The sequence below is a fragment of the Prosopis cineraria genome, unplaced genomic scaffold (genome assembly GCF_029017545.1).
Source record: "Prosopis cineraria cultivar Desert tree isolate PC_DT_omini unplaced genomic scaffold, ASM2901754v1 PC6, whole genome shotgun sequence".
Classification (NCBI taxonomy): Eukaryota; Viridiplantae; Streptophyta; class Magnoliopsida; order Fabales; family Fabaceae; genus Prosopis; species Prosopis cineraria.
This window is the reverse complement of record NW_026555337.1, coordinates 40,805,368-40,822,331: the sequence shown is the minus strand read 5'-3', so window position 1 is coordinate 40,822,331 and position 16,964 is coordinate 40,805,368. Positions and strand designations below refer to the sequence as shown.

Sequence of the window (16,964 nt, the reverse complement as noted above, 5' to 3'; positions counted from 1 at the left end):
AACAACAACAATAACAACAACAACAAACCTTTATTCCACTAGGTGGTGTAATAACTCAAGAATTTTAAGTGAAAATTATATTAAAAAAGTTAATATATAGTATTGTATTATAATTATAGTTGTATTAATTTTGGGATAATTTTGACAAGAAGGAAAGTTGGTGTAGTGGAAGTGTGCATGTAATGCACTACTTTTGCAATTTTTGACTCTGTGAAATTACCAAAATACCCTTCTTCAAATCTGATATATTCCTCTTCTTTCTTTCTCTTTATCAGATCCGTGTGTGCTGGTCGGTGGAGAGAGAGCTTGAGGATTTTCCAGAATATTCGAACCCTCATCCGGACTTCTATCCTCCGCCATCAGCTCTATCATTCTACTGGTCGCCGGTGACTCCATAAACGCCGGAGTCTTCACCGTGGGAAAGGATAAATGGGCTGGTAGTGCTCTCCTCTGTTTTGCGTCATTCTCCCTTATCGTGTGTAAAACTGTGCAAGTAACTCGAGCTTCCTTGTCGTGTTTTTCAGTCTGTAGCTTGTGGTTATGAGCTCGCCGGCGTGCTTGCTGTTGCTGTTGTCTCATCCGCCCTTGATCAACAAAAACGTGACGTCTTCCTCATCCTCTGTTCCAGATCGATTTTTTTTCCTTTTCTTCATTATTGGCGTGGCTGTGCAGGTGAATAAGAGAACTTACTTCTTTTGTTGTGCTTGCTCAGTCAATCACTGGTTTGCTCATCTCTTCTCTATGCCAACAGCGATCTTCCTCTCTTTCACTGTGCAGACGAACATTCTCTTCCCCCTCTTGGTTTGCGTGTTGTTAGTTTATCCAAGGTGAAAATCTTTGATCTCTTCTCCTTAGAAAATTCTGTGCGTGTGAGATGGTGAAGGGATAGAATTGATGTTGCAATTTTATTTTTCTTAAGCCCTGCTGCCGTCCGTGACCGTATATGGCTATATAAGAAGAGGAAGCTTGATTTTAAATTGAAATTAGTGGTTATATAAGGAAGGAGCTGATAGTATGTAATCAAGTTTAATTAAAAATGATTAAATTAGTGATATTGTAAGGTTTAAGCAAGCTGAAATTTTGAAAGAAAATGTTAATATTAGTTTGATAACTTATGCTCATACAGTGTTTGATAAAATGTCCAGGAAGAGAGTTGGCTTGGATTTGCATTTTTGAAATTTAATTAGTCTTTGTGAGAAATATGCTAGTATGAAAAATTTTGGATCTACAAATTGACTTATAGATTGTAAAAAAAAAAAAATGAATTTGTATGAAGCCATTTAAATTCTTGGGAATTGTAAGGTTATTAGTAAATTGTTGGATGTTTAAATTGAATTGGTAGAAGTAAGGCACCTAAGGCATTTGGTGCAAAGCTTGAGAGAAAATTGTGTCTCAAGGAAATAGATTTGCATGGTTAAAATAAGTTAGAGGAGACTAGTGATATGGATAATAATATTTTGATCAACTCTAAGGCATGAATTTTCGTTTTGGAAATTTAAATGATGGTGGTTGGTTGAGATTATGTAATAGATTAAAAAAAAAGTTATTGAAAGGATATTTATTTATATCCTTATAGGGTGTGTGGAAGAACAGGACCTTGAAAAGAATTAAAGAAAGAATATCTTTGAGAATTTGGAACTCCGACGAGTAAGTGAATAGCATTCCTTATAATTATTTATTAAAAATCTTTTATTGAAATATTTCATTTTTATTAATTATGTTAGTTTTAGAAATTTTGAAACAACGATAAAGGATAGTTACATTATGATTTGTGCATTTTCTCAAGAAATATATTTCTAATATTGATGAAAGCACATTTGCTTATTGAATTTTGAAAATTTCTTGGTTACATGATTAGTACAAGTTTGTACATTCATTATGATGTATCGATTTGGCAAGTTTCATATATTTGAAGTAATTCATGCGAGTTTGATCTTGAGAATGAAAGTTTGAACTCAAAAATGATTATTTCCCTCGCATGTTTGAAATGGGATTTCTAAGAGAACTCGAAACAGAACACTGCTGCTAACGGCAGTTTCGTTAGCCCATAGCGCGCTGTGGTTAAACACTAGCTAGTTTGTTTCGTGAGTTTTATTCTCACGTTTGGTATTCGTGGGCTTTGTACCTGCGTTTGATTTCGTGGCCTGAGCCGCGTTTGGTTACTAACCCTCGTGGGCTGTGTGTCCACGTTTGTTTCGTAGCTTCGGCTGCGTTTGGTTATTTACCCTCGTGGGCTGTGTGTCCACGTTTGTTTTGTAGCTTCGGCTGCGTTTGGTTACTTACCCTCGTGGACTGATGTGTCCATGTTTGTTTTCGTGGCATAAGCCGCGTTTGGTTATTTACCCTCGTGAACTGTGTGTTCACGTTTGTAACCTGTTCTATTGAGTTCTCAAAATTTTAAGTGTTGATTAATATGTGTTTTCGAAATTTACTTGATTTTGACTAGTAATTTGTATCACTTTGAGTTATATGAGAGCATGTTGTTTTGTTTAAGCATGATAACATAAATTGTTTTCAATTTACTCTTATTTTATAAATATGGTTATGACTTACATGTTCATAAATTTTGGTGGAATTGCTTTTAACTAGCTAACACCATTATTAGAGATTATTGATTAAAATTTTAAGAACTTTTTCATGGGAATGCTATTCACTGGAAAAATTATTTTGGTCTCAGATTTGTTAACTGACGCTGATCCCACCATCGACCTCTAAAGGGCAACTAGCTACAGTGAGTGGACCTTTTTGATTGGTATTGTTGCTTTAATGTAAATATAGAAATTGTATGTCTTTTGATTTGAAAGAAAGAGTAGATGCTCCACATAGGTTATTGATAAACCTTATTTTTGGTCTGTATATTGGTTGCTGGCTGGAAGAAGCTACGCTCCTGATTTATACTATTATCTGTAAAAAAAATTTTGTAGAATTTTCGGGAGATCCTAATTATAGGGGAGGTTCTGCCGAAATTTCTACCAAAAAAAAAAGTCGACACTTTCTTATGATAATGAGTTTAAAGGAGTTATTTTAATTCTCTTGTGACTTGATCAAATTTTATTCTTCTCTTTTGTAAAATGGAATAAATATTTATTTTGAGGCTTACGGGAATGTGTGAGAGGTTTATACCCGTGCCGGTCACCCTCTATTTTTGGGGTGTGACAGGTGGGGTCGGCTACATGGATTGCAAGACGCCATTGTGTTCTATCATTTATTAAATTTTAGGAAAAAATTCTAAACAATTACGATAGGTTACAAAATTTACATTATCATACATTTGTTGCTAAACTGCATACAGGCTCCTTGTAAACCATAAGACATCTAATTACAATGATGTTTCAATTATAAAAAAGAATACCAGTATGTCCGAGCTCAGATTCTGTCAAAAATACTATTGTAAAGGATCCGAAGACAGCCAATGGCCAAGACAATTTCGCTTTTTAGTTGTGTTCATGTAAGGTCTAATGACCCATTCTATTTGAGCTTCATCCTGATCAACTGTTCCCAGCTTTATCTGCAATAACTAAAGAACATGAGTAACTTGCCAATTATGGTGAAACTTCATCCAATGAAATCAGCCATCTGTCATACCCATAAAGGTCCACTTTGGGGACAAGGACGACAGATGTGGAAATCTAAATTATGTAATTCATGCTGAGCAACTAAAGATATAAACAGGATAGAAGCTTGCAAGGAACAGATATTTCAGATCTGTTTAGATCAAATTTTAACAATTTAAATTTATTTATTTATTATTTAATATTATAATAATATTATAATATATTAAATCTTAACCATTGAAGTTGAGATCCAAGGGTGGGGAAAAAAAAGAGAAAGGTAAGATGAGGGACTGGTAGAAGCAGTGGCGGAGTCGAGACCTAGAGCCAAAAAGTGCAAAATAATTTAACAAAAAAATTAATATTTTTAAAAAATAATAATTATGCGAAGACTAAAATTGTAATATCATAAATAGATTGGTCATCATTTTTCATTTTAAAAAATTATATCGAGCATCTTGATATGATCTTTAATTGTAAATGTGCACTTCACATCTTATATAGATCATTATTAAAATATTATATATCTAATAAGTTTTTGAGCTCAAATATTTTTTATTTAATTCAAAGGATGAAAAATATCAAGAGTAGGGGTGCAAAGTTGCAAAATTTACATACCCCACTTGTTATTTTTCCCAAAGTTTTGCATCCCCTCTAGTTAATGTGGCTCCACAACTGGCTAGGAGGAGGAAAGCTAACTCCAATATTATAAGGGTGCAAACAGAAAAAATGACATGCGCACAGAAGTTTGATCCTATATAAGATCTTGATCTTTGACAATTTTGATTCAAAACTTCTTTCAATGTCATAATTTTACCGAAAGGTAAGCAACCTTTCCCTCACTTTTTAAGGAGATCATTAAGTGCATACCCCATTTACTTCAATTAGTTTATTTTATTTAACTTTAATACATCATTAGTAACATCCAGTTCAGGAGGCATCAAACATACATTTTCAAGTTGAAACATCTACCGGACCTAAGCAATTCATCAGCTAACAAACGAGAGCTTACTAGATAGATTAATAGATGGAAAGACAAAATCATGTCAAAACAAAAGTATATTTAATAAATTCATGACTTGATGAATTCATATTACATGAGTGAAATCTATTCTTAACTGATCAATTTTCAACTTGCCAAGTTTTACTTCTATGAACCTAATTAGGTTGATGACAAAAATTCGTTGAAATTATATATTAATGATATACAAGCAAAATGAAATCGTTTAAAAACTACTCAAATTGAAGGGGGAAAATCATCCTTTTTGCTACAATGTCCACAAGTGAAACAAAAAATTACTTCATGACTACTTAAAGATTTAATTTACCAAGGATACTGTTAATTTTTAAAAAATATATATACAGTGAGATCAGCCAGATAAAGCCGCAACTCAAATCGAGGACCAATTTCCTTCAATTCAACAGATTTAGGACCCCCATGCTTTTCAAATATATGATGCCTTTATGTAACATTTATTGATGAAATACAGTATGCATGTGCATATAAAGAGAGAAAGGCATTATTAATTTCACATGAAAAAGAAGGAAACTCCAATTCACAATAGTTAGGCAACAATGATTGAACAAATAATGCAGAACCCCCCCCCCCCCCCAAAAAAAAAGTGAATAACGGACCAAGTAGAAACTTGCAGCACAAGGTGAGACATCTATCAACACCTTCTACCATGGTGAAGTCATAGTGATTTCACTTAATAAATCATGTGGCATTTAAATTTAATACATATTGGAAACACATTCTAATAATTGTCTCTATTTGGATAAAAAGGGGTGTTTATACAACATTCATAATTACATACGCCTATCAAACCCTTGACAAAAGAAATGCATGGTAGGTTTTATTATAACTTATATATAAAGGTAATTCCTGCCAGAGTAACATTTCACAAAAATGCTTGTTTTAGCCAACCAAAAGGGGGCTATAAGAGGGTTTTCGTTATTGCAATGCATTATGGAGAATCTATTGATTAAATAATAGCAGCCAAACATCATTATCCATAGCAGGCAATGTGAAACTAACCTGAACGAAATATGATCAGACTGATTTGAAAAAGTAATAATGCGCTTTGCATCTGGCTTTGGCACTGGAAAAAGACGCTTCAGAATGTTGCCTGTCCTTTTCCCTAGCTGCTGATACAAAATAATAATTCCAGAAATTTCAAGTAGTTGGCACATAAACAAGAAATCACTAATCATTCAAAAAGTAGAAAATCAAAAGGGTGATGCAAATGCATCTGTATTTTTAATTGTTAATAGAAATACCAAACAACAACAACAAACCTTTATCCCACTAAGTGGGGTCGGCTATATGAATTGCAAGATACGATTGTATTCTATCATTTATCAAACTTTTAAAAATAATATTAATTAAGAAATCGCGTTCAATAACTTCAAAGAGTATTCTCTTAGGCCTTCCTCTACCCCTCTTAATAGGGCTTAAAATTATATGTTTCACTTTTCTCACTCGTGCCTCCCACTGTCTTCTTTGTACATGCCCAAACCATCTTAAATAATTTTCTATCATTTTTTTCTCAATAGGTGCTACCCTCACTTTTTCGCATACGTGCTCATTTCGAATTTTATCTTTGTGTGTATGTCCGCATATCCATCATAACATTCTCATCTCTGCTACTCCAACTTTATGCTTTACTATCCTATTAGAGCCCAGCATTCACTACTATATAACACAGCCGGACTGATAACAATACAATAAAACTTTCCTTTAAGGTTATTAGGCACCTTACGGTTGCAAATAACTGCTTTAGCTTTTTTCCAATTAAATCACCCAGCTTAAATCCTATATGAAATATCCTCATTGATTTTGCCATCATTTTGAATAATGGCTCCCAAATATCTAAACTTTTCCACTTGAGGTGTAATTTAATCTCCTAATTTCACTTCTAAATTGCTGTCGACTAATCTCTTACTAAATTTACAATATAAATATTTCATCTTACTCCTATTCAGTCGGAAACCTTTCGACTCTAATGTCCTCCTCCATAACTCAAGTTTACAATTAACCTCTTCTCTTGTTTTTGCTATAAGAACTATACTGTCACACCCCAAAAATAGAGGGTGACCGGCACGGGTGTGAATTGCATCGCACATTCTTGTAAGCCTTAAAATGAAAATTCATTCTATTTTCTAAAAAAAAATCAGATTATATGAAAATTTTAAAACTTTTGTTATTAATTGTCATAACACAAAGTTTCAATGTTTTTGTAAAAATTTTAACAGAACATCCCCTGTAAATAGGATCTCCCAAAAACTTTTACTACACAAAAATTTTTGTAAACATTATATCAATCAGGAGCTCAGTTCCTTACAGCCAACAAACCACATATACATTAAAATAAAACTCTAACTATAGTTTATGTAGAGCAACAAATCTTACTTCTAAACTAAAATACATGAGTCTTAAATATTTACATCAAGAGGTAACAATACCAAATAAAATTTCCATCCAATAGAGCTGTATGCCCTTCAGAAGTCAGTGGTAGAATTAGCATCAACTAATGAATTTGAGACTAAAATAATTTTCCAATGAATAGCGTCCCAACAATAAATAATTGAACATGAATAAAAAGAAAGTTGAAATAATTATGCAATTTAAAGAGGCAACGATCTTCATAACAATTTAGTCAACTTTTGAAATAAAAGAACTCTATAAAATTTTAAATAAAAATCTTGAATCATTAAAATATCATATCAAATAATATTATTACTTGATTACAAGGAAGAAAATAAATAAAATAAATAATTATAAATAATTTACTATTTAAAACCAATGGGATGTAAAATTTTCAAACAATCAAATTCATATAATAGGGACTTATCAGAATAATAAACAAATGTGGACACATAGTCCACGAGGATAAATAACCAAATGTAGCCGAAGCTACGAAACAAATGTGAATACACAGTTCACAAGGGTAAATAACCAAATGCAGTCGAAGCTACGAAACAAACGTGGACACATAGTCGACAAGGGTAAATAACCAAACGTGGCTGAAGCTACGAAATCAAACACGGGTACAAGGCCCATGAATAACAAATGTGAGAATGAAGCTCATGAAAATCAAACTAACTAGTCATTTACCAAGGTGCGCCAAAGGCTAACGAAACCGCCGCTAGCAACCAATGTTCTATAATAAGTTCCTTTCAAATCCAATTTCAAACATGTGAGAAAATCATCAGTAATAAATAAAGTTTTCATTTTTAAAATCAAACTCGCATGAATCATTCTCTGTATCAATACAATGTTCGATAAAATGAAATCTTATAATCAAAGTTCAAACTTATATTTATTAATTAATTAAAATTTCAAAACTGATAAAGGTAATTTTACAAAATAAAAAAGTTTAATGAACATACTATTCAATAACCACATCGTTTTATTAAAACAATTTGCATAAAAATGTATTATTTTAGTAAAGAAACCTTTATTGAAAAAACAGTTAGGACATCATTCACTTACTTGAAATTTCTCCAAAATTTAAATTTCTCCTCTCAACTTTAATCAAACTTCTCCTCTTTCAAACACCTTATAAATCATATTAAAATTTTATTTAACTCTTAGCCAATACAATAATTCCATTTCAACAGTCTCATCGATAATCAACTATAATACATTTGAAACTTTAAAACCAAAGCTTTGTTTAAACAATATTCTTCATTAACATTTTGTCAATATACTAAATACATCCTTTCCAATCCCCTCATAAAAAAAAACTCTAGCATTTAAATATTTTCTCAACAAACTATCGATGTCCAAGCATTTTAGTAATCACATATTATTAATTTCATAGTCAAATGTCCTTTGCAACTTTCAAGTTAAATTTATACATTAATCACATCTAGGCTAACTTTGCTTCTCACAAGAATCAAAGAAATTTCAAAATCAAGTTTAATTCTACCAACAAACATTTTAACAAACATCTTATAAACACTAATCTCCAATTATCCTATTTAAGCTCTTCTCTTTCAACTTCATTCTCACAATTACTCAATATCAACCAATCCAATCAAATCAATTTAGCTTAAATATTTGAACCATATACATATCATTATTAAGCCTCAAGACAGGTTTTTTACAGCTCAATTTGAATTCCTTTCTTTTCCCACGTTCAACATGGGCATCAGAAAATTAAAGGAAAACTCATACTCTCAACAATATCATCGCATCCACTTACATGCATGGATTATTTGAAGAGAAGAAGGAGAGATATAAGCTTCTAACATTAGATAAATTAACACACACAAATAGGGGAGGAAGAGAAAATTTCGTGTGCACAGGGGAATAAAGGTTGTTGCTGAGCACAAAAGATGAGTAGATGGATGACTGATAAAGGAAATAAAGGAAGCAAGCCATTTAACTCACCTGTATAATCACACCAATAATGAAGAAACACAGCCTCGTCGATCTAGAATAGAGGAGTAGAAGAGAAACAGAAGCCACGAGTCTGACAGACCAGCGATGGACGGAGCTGCAACAAAACGCCAGCGACAGTCACGGGCGAAAGAGACAGAGACGAAGGTGCAGAGAAAGAAACATGGGTTAATCAGATTAGAGCATCCTTCTCTCTCTCTCTCTCTCTCGCTCTCTCGAGTTTTCTAGAGCCCCCTTAAAGAAACGAAAAGGATGAAGATTTTTTTTTATCAGATGATGAGGAGGACAATTTCATGATTTCAGGGGAAAACAAAGTAAAAATCTCCTTGGTCTTAATCAGATTTGAACTTGAGACTTGATGGAATAATACTTATTCAACTACCACTACATCAACTTTCTTTTCTTGTCATATTTGTCTAAAAATTAATATAACTATAATTAAAATACCAACTTATAAATTTACCCTTCTTTTTTTTTAAACTTAAATTCTTAGGTTATTACATATATCATTTGCGAAGAGCATACATTTATGAATTTTTCCTTGAATATATTTTGTCAAAACATTTAAGATCAAGTTAAACAGATAATAACTCAAAGATGATCCCTGATATAGTCCAATCTTTAAAGGAAAGTCCTTTGTTTGACCACTAAACATTCTTATACTAGTTTTTACCCCCTCATACACATCTTGTATGATTTTAATATAAGCAATCCGTACTCCCTTCTTTTTAAGGCTTTTCAAAGCACTTCTCTTAGTATATGATCATAAGCTTTTTTTCAAATCAATAAAAACCATGTGTAAATCTTTATCTTTACAATGATACTTTTCTATTAATCCCCTTAGTAGATAAATTGCCTTTATAGTCGATTTACCTAGCATAAAACCAAATTGATTCTCAGAAATACTTGTCTCCAATCTTAACCTATGCTCAATTACTTTATCTCACAGTTTCATTGTGTGGCTTATAAGTTTAATCCCTCTATAATTAGTACAATTCTGAATACCCCCTTTATTTTTATAAATAGGAATTAATGTACTTCTCCTCCACTTGTCAGGCATTTTCTTGGACCATAAAATCACATTAAATAATTTAGTTAACCATCTCACCCTTTATTCACCTAAACATTTTCACACTTCAATAGATATACAATCAGGTCCGTTAGCTCTACCATTTGTTATTTTCTTAAAAACTTCCTTTACTTCCTTATCACGTATTATTTGATAGAATGACAAATTTTGTTCTCCTTCACAGGTTACTAAATCTTTTAAGTTACTAGATGAACCTTATCTGTCATTGAAAAGTTTGGAAAAGTAAGTCTCCCATCTATTTTTAATTTCATCATCTGTAACTAAAATTCTTCCCTCTTCATCCATTATACACCTTACATGTTCTAGATCTCTTGATTTTCTTTCCCTACTCTTAACAATCTTATAAATGTTTCATTCTCCTTCCTTCATCTCAAGGCTCTTATAAAATTCTTCAAAAGCTTTAGAACAAGCTTTACTCGCAACTCTCTTAGTTTCCTTCTTAGCCATACGGTACTTCTCCCAATTTTTTTCATTATTATACAAATGTATGGCTTTAAAACAGTTTTTCTTATGTTTGATTTTGTCCTGTACACTATTATTTTATCACCAAAACTCCTTATCTCTCGGACCAGAACCTTTTGATTCTCCCAAAACTACTTTTACAACCTCCCTTATCTTTTTAGCCATATTCTCTCACATGATGTTAGCACTTCCTTGAGATTCTCAAATTTTTTTGTCTAAAAGATTCAGCTTGAAAATATTTTGCTTCTCACCCTTTAATTGCCACCACCTAATCCTTGATGCTACTACTTGTTGACATTTTTGAATTTTACTCATAATACACACATCAAGAATAAGGACCCTATGTTGTGTCGTTATAGCATCCCTGAGAATCACCTTGTAATTTTTACAAAGTCTTCTATTTGTGTTCCTAACCAAAAGAAAATCAATCTATGACCTTGAGGCTCTACTTTTGTAAGTGATGAGATGCTCATCTCTCTTCTTGAAATAAGTGTTGGCAATTTTAAAATCATATGCCAACGAGAAATCAAGAAGAGTTTGTCTTTCATTGTTTAGCTCTCCAAAATCAAAACCACAATGCACCCTCGCCCACTGACCAGCCTCCTTCCCGACATGCCCATTAAAGTCTCCTCCAATAAAAATCTTTTCACTCTATGATATGTGTTGAATTGACCCCTCCAGATCCTCCCAGAATAATTCCTTAAGACAGAAATACCAAATAACAACTTGAACTAAATCAACAACAAATCTTATCCCACTAAACAAAATCAACTATATAAATCACAACATCATTGGGCTTTATCAACAATTAACTTTTCAAAACAAAAACAACCATGTAGCAAAATCCTTCAAGTTTTTTGAACGTTCAAGTCAGTTTTATTGCACCATCATCATCATCATTTATCAATTAACATCTACGTGACATCAACTTTTTTAAGATTTTGGTCCTCTCTTTTCCTTATTCAACAAGATAGCACGAAAAGATGGTGCAGGATCTGTAGGCATCAGGATGCAACAGTATTGCATAACCTCTGGTATTAGGACCTGATAAAGATGCAACAATGGACCACAACCCAGATGCTTGGTATTTTAATTATATTTACCAGTGCGATATAGTATGAAAAAGGAAATGTGGATAAATTAGTGGAGAAATTATCGAGAACCAAATGTGGATAGGCCTCAGGTATGGTGCTAACAGGCTTCTTATCTTTAATGTCGTGCCTTGTAACCTACATGAAAACAATTAATTAGCACATTTCTTCCTAAAACCAAAAACAAATGTCAAAAGACCAAACAGTCACCACATTGAGTAAACCAAAAAATGCAGTTGGACCAAATGGTAAGTGGCTAATAATTGAACCATCTGGTGCATCACGATGTTCATGAACCAAGACAACATCTGTGAAGCCATGGGCACGGCATGCTTCTATAATCTCAGAGATAACTTGGAAAGAAGAAGAAAAAAATATATATAAATAAAAGTTTTACCATAACAAAGACCAACAAGGCACGAGCATAATGTGATTAGTTAGTTCATGGTCTCCAGAATATATAAATTATTATCTTCAAGTTATGCTCATTAAGTGGTTACCAAGCTAACAAATCAATATCAGAAAAGCAATGGATAGCCTCTTTAATAGCAGGGAAACACAAACCTATGATGTTAGCTATTGACAAATAATTTAGATATTAGACTTATTAGTTGATAACTTCTTGCCAACTTCATAAGAGAGAACTATATTTTTATTTACATCAGATAACACTAACCTAGATTAATTGCAAATGCATTATAAACAAATTATATGAGAAATTTCCTTATGCAGTACCCATATGTTACACTAAATGTTTTCCATATATGTTGACCATCCAAAAGTTGTCCCAACAGTCAAAATTTCTTTCCTATTGCTCCTCCTGACAAACAAAGATTAAAGGATAAGTTGTCAAAGCCTTCATGGCACCAAGCAATTGGGATTCCGAAGTTCAATCCATGGTGTTTCATTATCATAATCAGATTATATTTCAACACAAGGTGTGATATGGATGTATAATTGATCCACAATGGAAATCTAAAAAGCTTTTGCCTAGGTTGTGTTGAAGACATCTATCAAAAATAATTCCTCAGCCTTCATCTAACGACTTAAGCACTTTGAATACATTGATTCTTTATGCCAGTCAATGCAACTAATAAGATGCCCATGAGGACAGTAGTCGCTAATTCCAATTAGGGTACTTACAAAAAATTAAATTAACTATTAAAGGTAAAGAATGGGAACAAAGATTAAAATTTTCATGGTAACCAATAAGCAAATAGGTTATGCTGTAAGAGATGTAGGAGTTAGGGCAGGAGAAGCAGGTTTCATTAAAAATAATCATATAAAACATGTAACATCCTGATTTTTTCTAGATAAAAAAAAACATTGTTGTGAAATTTAAATTTTTATTAAAAAAATGATGATAATAATAGGAATTTATATTATTTGAGATTATTTATAAATAATAATATGGTTAGAAATTTAATTATGAATTTAAAACTTAGGTTTAAAAATTATATAAAAAATATTTTATTAAGATATAATTTTAAGATTTAGAATAATAAAAAAAATATATGTGTGTGTGTGAGTAAAAAAAAAAGAAAGAAAGTAAAAAAAAAAAAAGAGGCACTGTGGAAGTCTCACATAGGCGCCTCCTCACATATAAAAGGAGGAAGCGCATGTGTAAGGAGCGGCAGAAGCAAAATGAAAAATTTTGCAATTTGTGAAAATTGCAGCTAAGGGCCCAAGATGCAATTTAGAGAAAATTGCAAGTAATGGCCTGAAGGTTTGAATAATTAAATTCAGACCTATAGTTTTTTTTAATAATATAATTTTGGGACCCACAATCCCATTTTTATATTATTTTTCTCTCTTCCTCTCACGTTGCTCGGCGTTTTCTCGCAAGGGGGGATTATTTTCTTTTTCTTAAGGTATGTTCTAACTTTCCTGTTTAGATTAGCATTTAAAGATTTATTTAATTACAAAATTAATTTTATAGTTATTTTTTAAATAATATTAGCTTTCTAGTGATATGATTATTTTGTAGGATAGAGTAAATATTCTGATTAGGATTTTTCTATAGGATAGTTAATCTGATGATATGATGGATTAAAAATATAGGTTAAAACTCTTAGGGATATAATAAATATTATAGAATATTTTCTTGAGGTTGAAACTCATGTTTAAGAATTTCTGAGTTAAACTCTAGATCTATATGGTTGAATTTATGTAGAATCTGAGATGTAGGGATAAACCTCTAATTATTAAATATTTATTTAAGTATAAATAGGTATTTTTGAGGATATAGAAAGGTGATTTGAGGCTTCAGGATAATTTTAAAATTTTTAATTTATTTTTGGACGAATTTTTAGAATATAAAAGGATGAAATTGTGATACTAGAAGTGACTTGAGGCTTAAAAATAGTTTATTAGGGTACGAGAATTTTAGAAAAGAATTTGGAAAGTTAAATGAAGCATAAATCTTAAATTAGTGTTAATATGGATTATAAATCTAAGACTTTTTAACTCTTTAAATTAGAGTTATTTATTAATTTTAATGTAAAATTAATATATAGTATTGTGAAATAATTATGTAGATTATATTGACAAAGATAGTGGTGAAAAAGGAGTTGTGAAGGGAAACTTGTTATTCAAGACACAAGGTAACCATTATTAATGTGTTGTGATGGGTGTGTTTGTGAATGGTTATGTGTTATTTTATTGTTTGGAAAAATTATGAATTATTGAAAATAAATACTGTTATATACTTGTTTGAAATCATTGCCAAGTGGGTTAAAAATTTATTTTTGTTTATCATGATGAGATATTATTGTTCGAATATATTCCTGTTTGGATATTTGAATGATGCATGACTTGTCAGGATATTAAAAATATATGGTGTTAATGGCAATTTCTGTTCGGTTAATTATTACCACGTGGTAAGCCCTCATTGGACCCAATGAGTGGCGTGTCGCTTGGTCCAACTCACCTTTGGCTGGGTGATTTGGCGTCCGAGCATGGCGAAAGGAGGATATTAGGTGCAGTCATGCAAATTAAATACTTGTTCGGTTTGTTTGAAAATATTGTTCGGTTAAATGTTTTGTGTGCCCACTTAGCAATCGCATGATTAGTTACAACCGCATGCATCATTATATAATAATTTTTGGTTACTGGGACTTTTAAGTCTCATTCCCCGTGGTCAACATTTTTACAGGAGTGAGTCCGGCCGAGAAAGCATCAGAGGTGTAACTATAGTGTATGAGACACTATCTTTTACGTTACCTCTTATTTTGGATTATACAATATATCTTGTGCCAACTTAGGACATATCTTCTTTGTGAAGCATGTAAACTCTAATCCTTTTTATTAAAAGTATTTATATGACCAAGAGGATTATGTCTGTCCCTCTTGATTTATGATCTGATTCGAATATTATGCCATGAGGATTATGTCTGTCCCTCATGGTTCTAATTTTTTTTTTTAGATATTTTAAGACCTGTGGTATATTGTCTTGGATGTATTATGGTAAGAAAATTTTCTACCACGATAATGGTTTTAATAATTTGCGAAAAATCGGTATGTAAATTTTAGTGGTATATTGTCTTGGATGTATCATGGTAAGAAAATTTTCTATCACGATAATGGTTTTAATAATTTGCGAAAAATTGATATGTAAATTTTAGGGTGTTACAAAACACATAGAATTAGGGCAGAGAAGAAAGTGAATCTAAGTGCTAAAATGATGTAAATTCAAGCACTGCCTTCAGTGGCAAACAGGAAGTCATGAATAGATCTTTCAACAAGCTTATTGGCAAGAAGCAAGATATGCAAGGTATCATATCTAAAATTGGAATCACATGAGGAGCATTACCTAAACAAACCCCAAATAAATGACTCTCCACGTTACATTAGAGTATAAAATATTGGTTAAGGAGGAAAAGATACAAACCTGACCCCCACGATTCATTCTTTTTGCATTTGGGAAAACAATACTCAATTCCTCTCTCTCTCTCTCTCTCTCTCTCTCTCTCTCTCACAAACGAAAAAGAAAAAAACCCTCAGAAGTCGTTGCAAGCATCAACAAATTTAAACAAAACAAACTTCAATAATTAAGAAGCAACGAGTAAAATTAAAGTATGCAGACCTTTACAAACTGCGTAAAGAGGAGCACTTGGATTCCTCGATGTGGTTAGCAAAATTTTTGGATCCTTTTCCGGATCATTTGCATAGTCATCATCAATATGAGTTCTTGGGACTGAATTATGTACCACAGAGAAAAAATATCAGATATTTTACCAGCCATGTCAAACAACCAATCAAAGTAGACAATTTATGGCAAGAAAATACAATGCAAAAAAGAGGAGCATATAGCAAATAAACGGATAACAGAATCTATAAACAAGTTGACTTAAACTTGAAGAAGCATATAATTATAAAGTATCCATTAAAACAAACCAGAAAACAATAGTCATGACAAAATCATTAATAATCATGCAAATTATGCAACCAGAGCTGAGCAAACGAAGTTAAAAATCGTTGGCATGGTTATTCTCTGAGCATGCAAACAAGTTTCACAGCAATTTACCCATACGGAATTAAAAGCAGCATACCAGCTGTATTTTCATCCTCGATATCAATTTATCGGCGAAGAGCCGCCTCCACGTTTCTAAACTTAGTGGGAATTGGCTTCCCTTCTGCCCAAAAAATAAAATCACAATTAACAACAATCCAATCACACGAACCCATGTGTCTGACTTCTGAGCAAGAAAGGTCAAAAGCAGTAACCTTGAAGCACTTCTCTTATCTTGCGCTTCTTCTCAAAGAGGCCCTTTACCTTCTAAACTCTTTCTATAAAGATACTCTCTTCTCAAGCTTATATTCCTGCGTAGCATTGTTCCGAGCTAAACAGAACCTGAGAGAGAAGAAAAAGAGCAAACGGGGTTTAAGAGGGTTTGGCAATTAGCAGAAAACCCACTGAACAGAAACAAGGAAAGGGACAGCCTTTTCGAAGTTGGACTCTCTGTTGTCATTGTCCATTGGCAGAAAAATCCATGCATAGCATGAAACTCATTTAATTTATTAGGGTTATCACAATGTGAGTATTGGCCAACATGAAAATTTTTCAAGTTTTGTTTCAATTGCATTGTTTTTTTTAATGTAATTACATTTCATTATATATAATGCTATTACTTTTTCAAAATTTTATCCTTAACCAAACTCTTCCTCATAAAAAAAAAAGGGAGAATGACAGTTAAGGACCCCCGAAGGATATTAATTTCAATTAGGGATCCTGAAAAATAGAAATCCCAAATAAGGACCGTAGTCTTTAATGGGGATAAAAAAATGTTGAATTGTCGAAAATGCCCCTGAGCTCAAAACAAAGGTACCGCACATGAGAGAGCCCTATTCCTGCTCTGTTTCGG

At 32.3% G+C, this 16,964-nt stretch overlaps 1 pseudogene; it reads right to left on the bottom strand.

Moving 5' to 3' along the window:
- Positions 1-3,358: 3,358 nt before the first annotated feature.
- Positions 3,359-16,433, bottom strand: LOC129313627 (uncharacterized; annotated as a pseudogene).
- Positions 16,434-16,964: the final 531 nt, after the last annotated feature.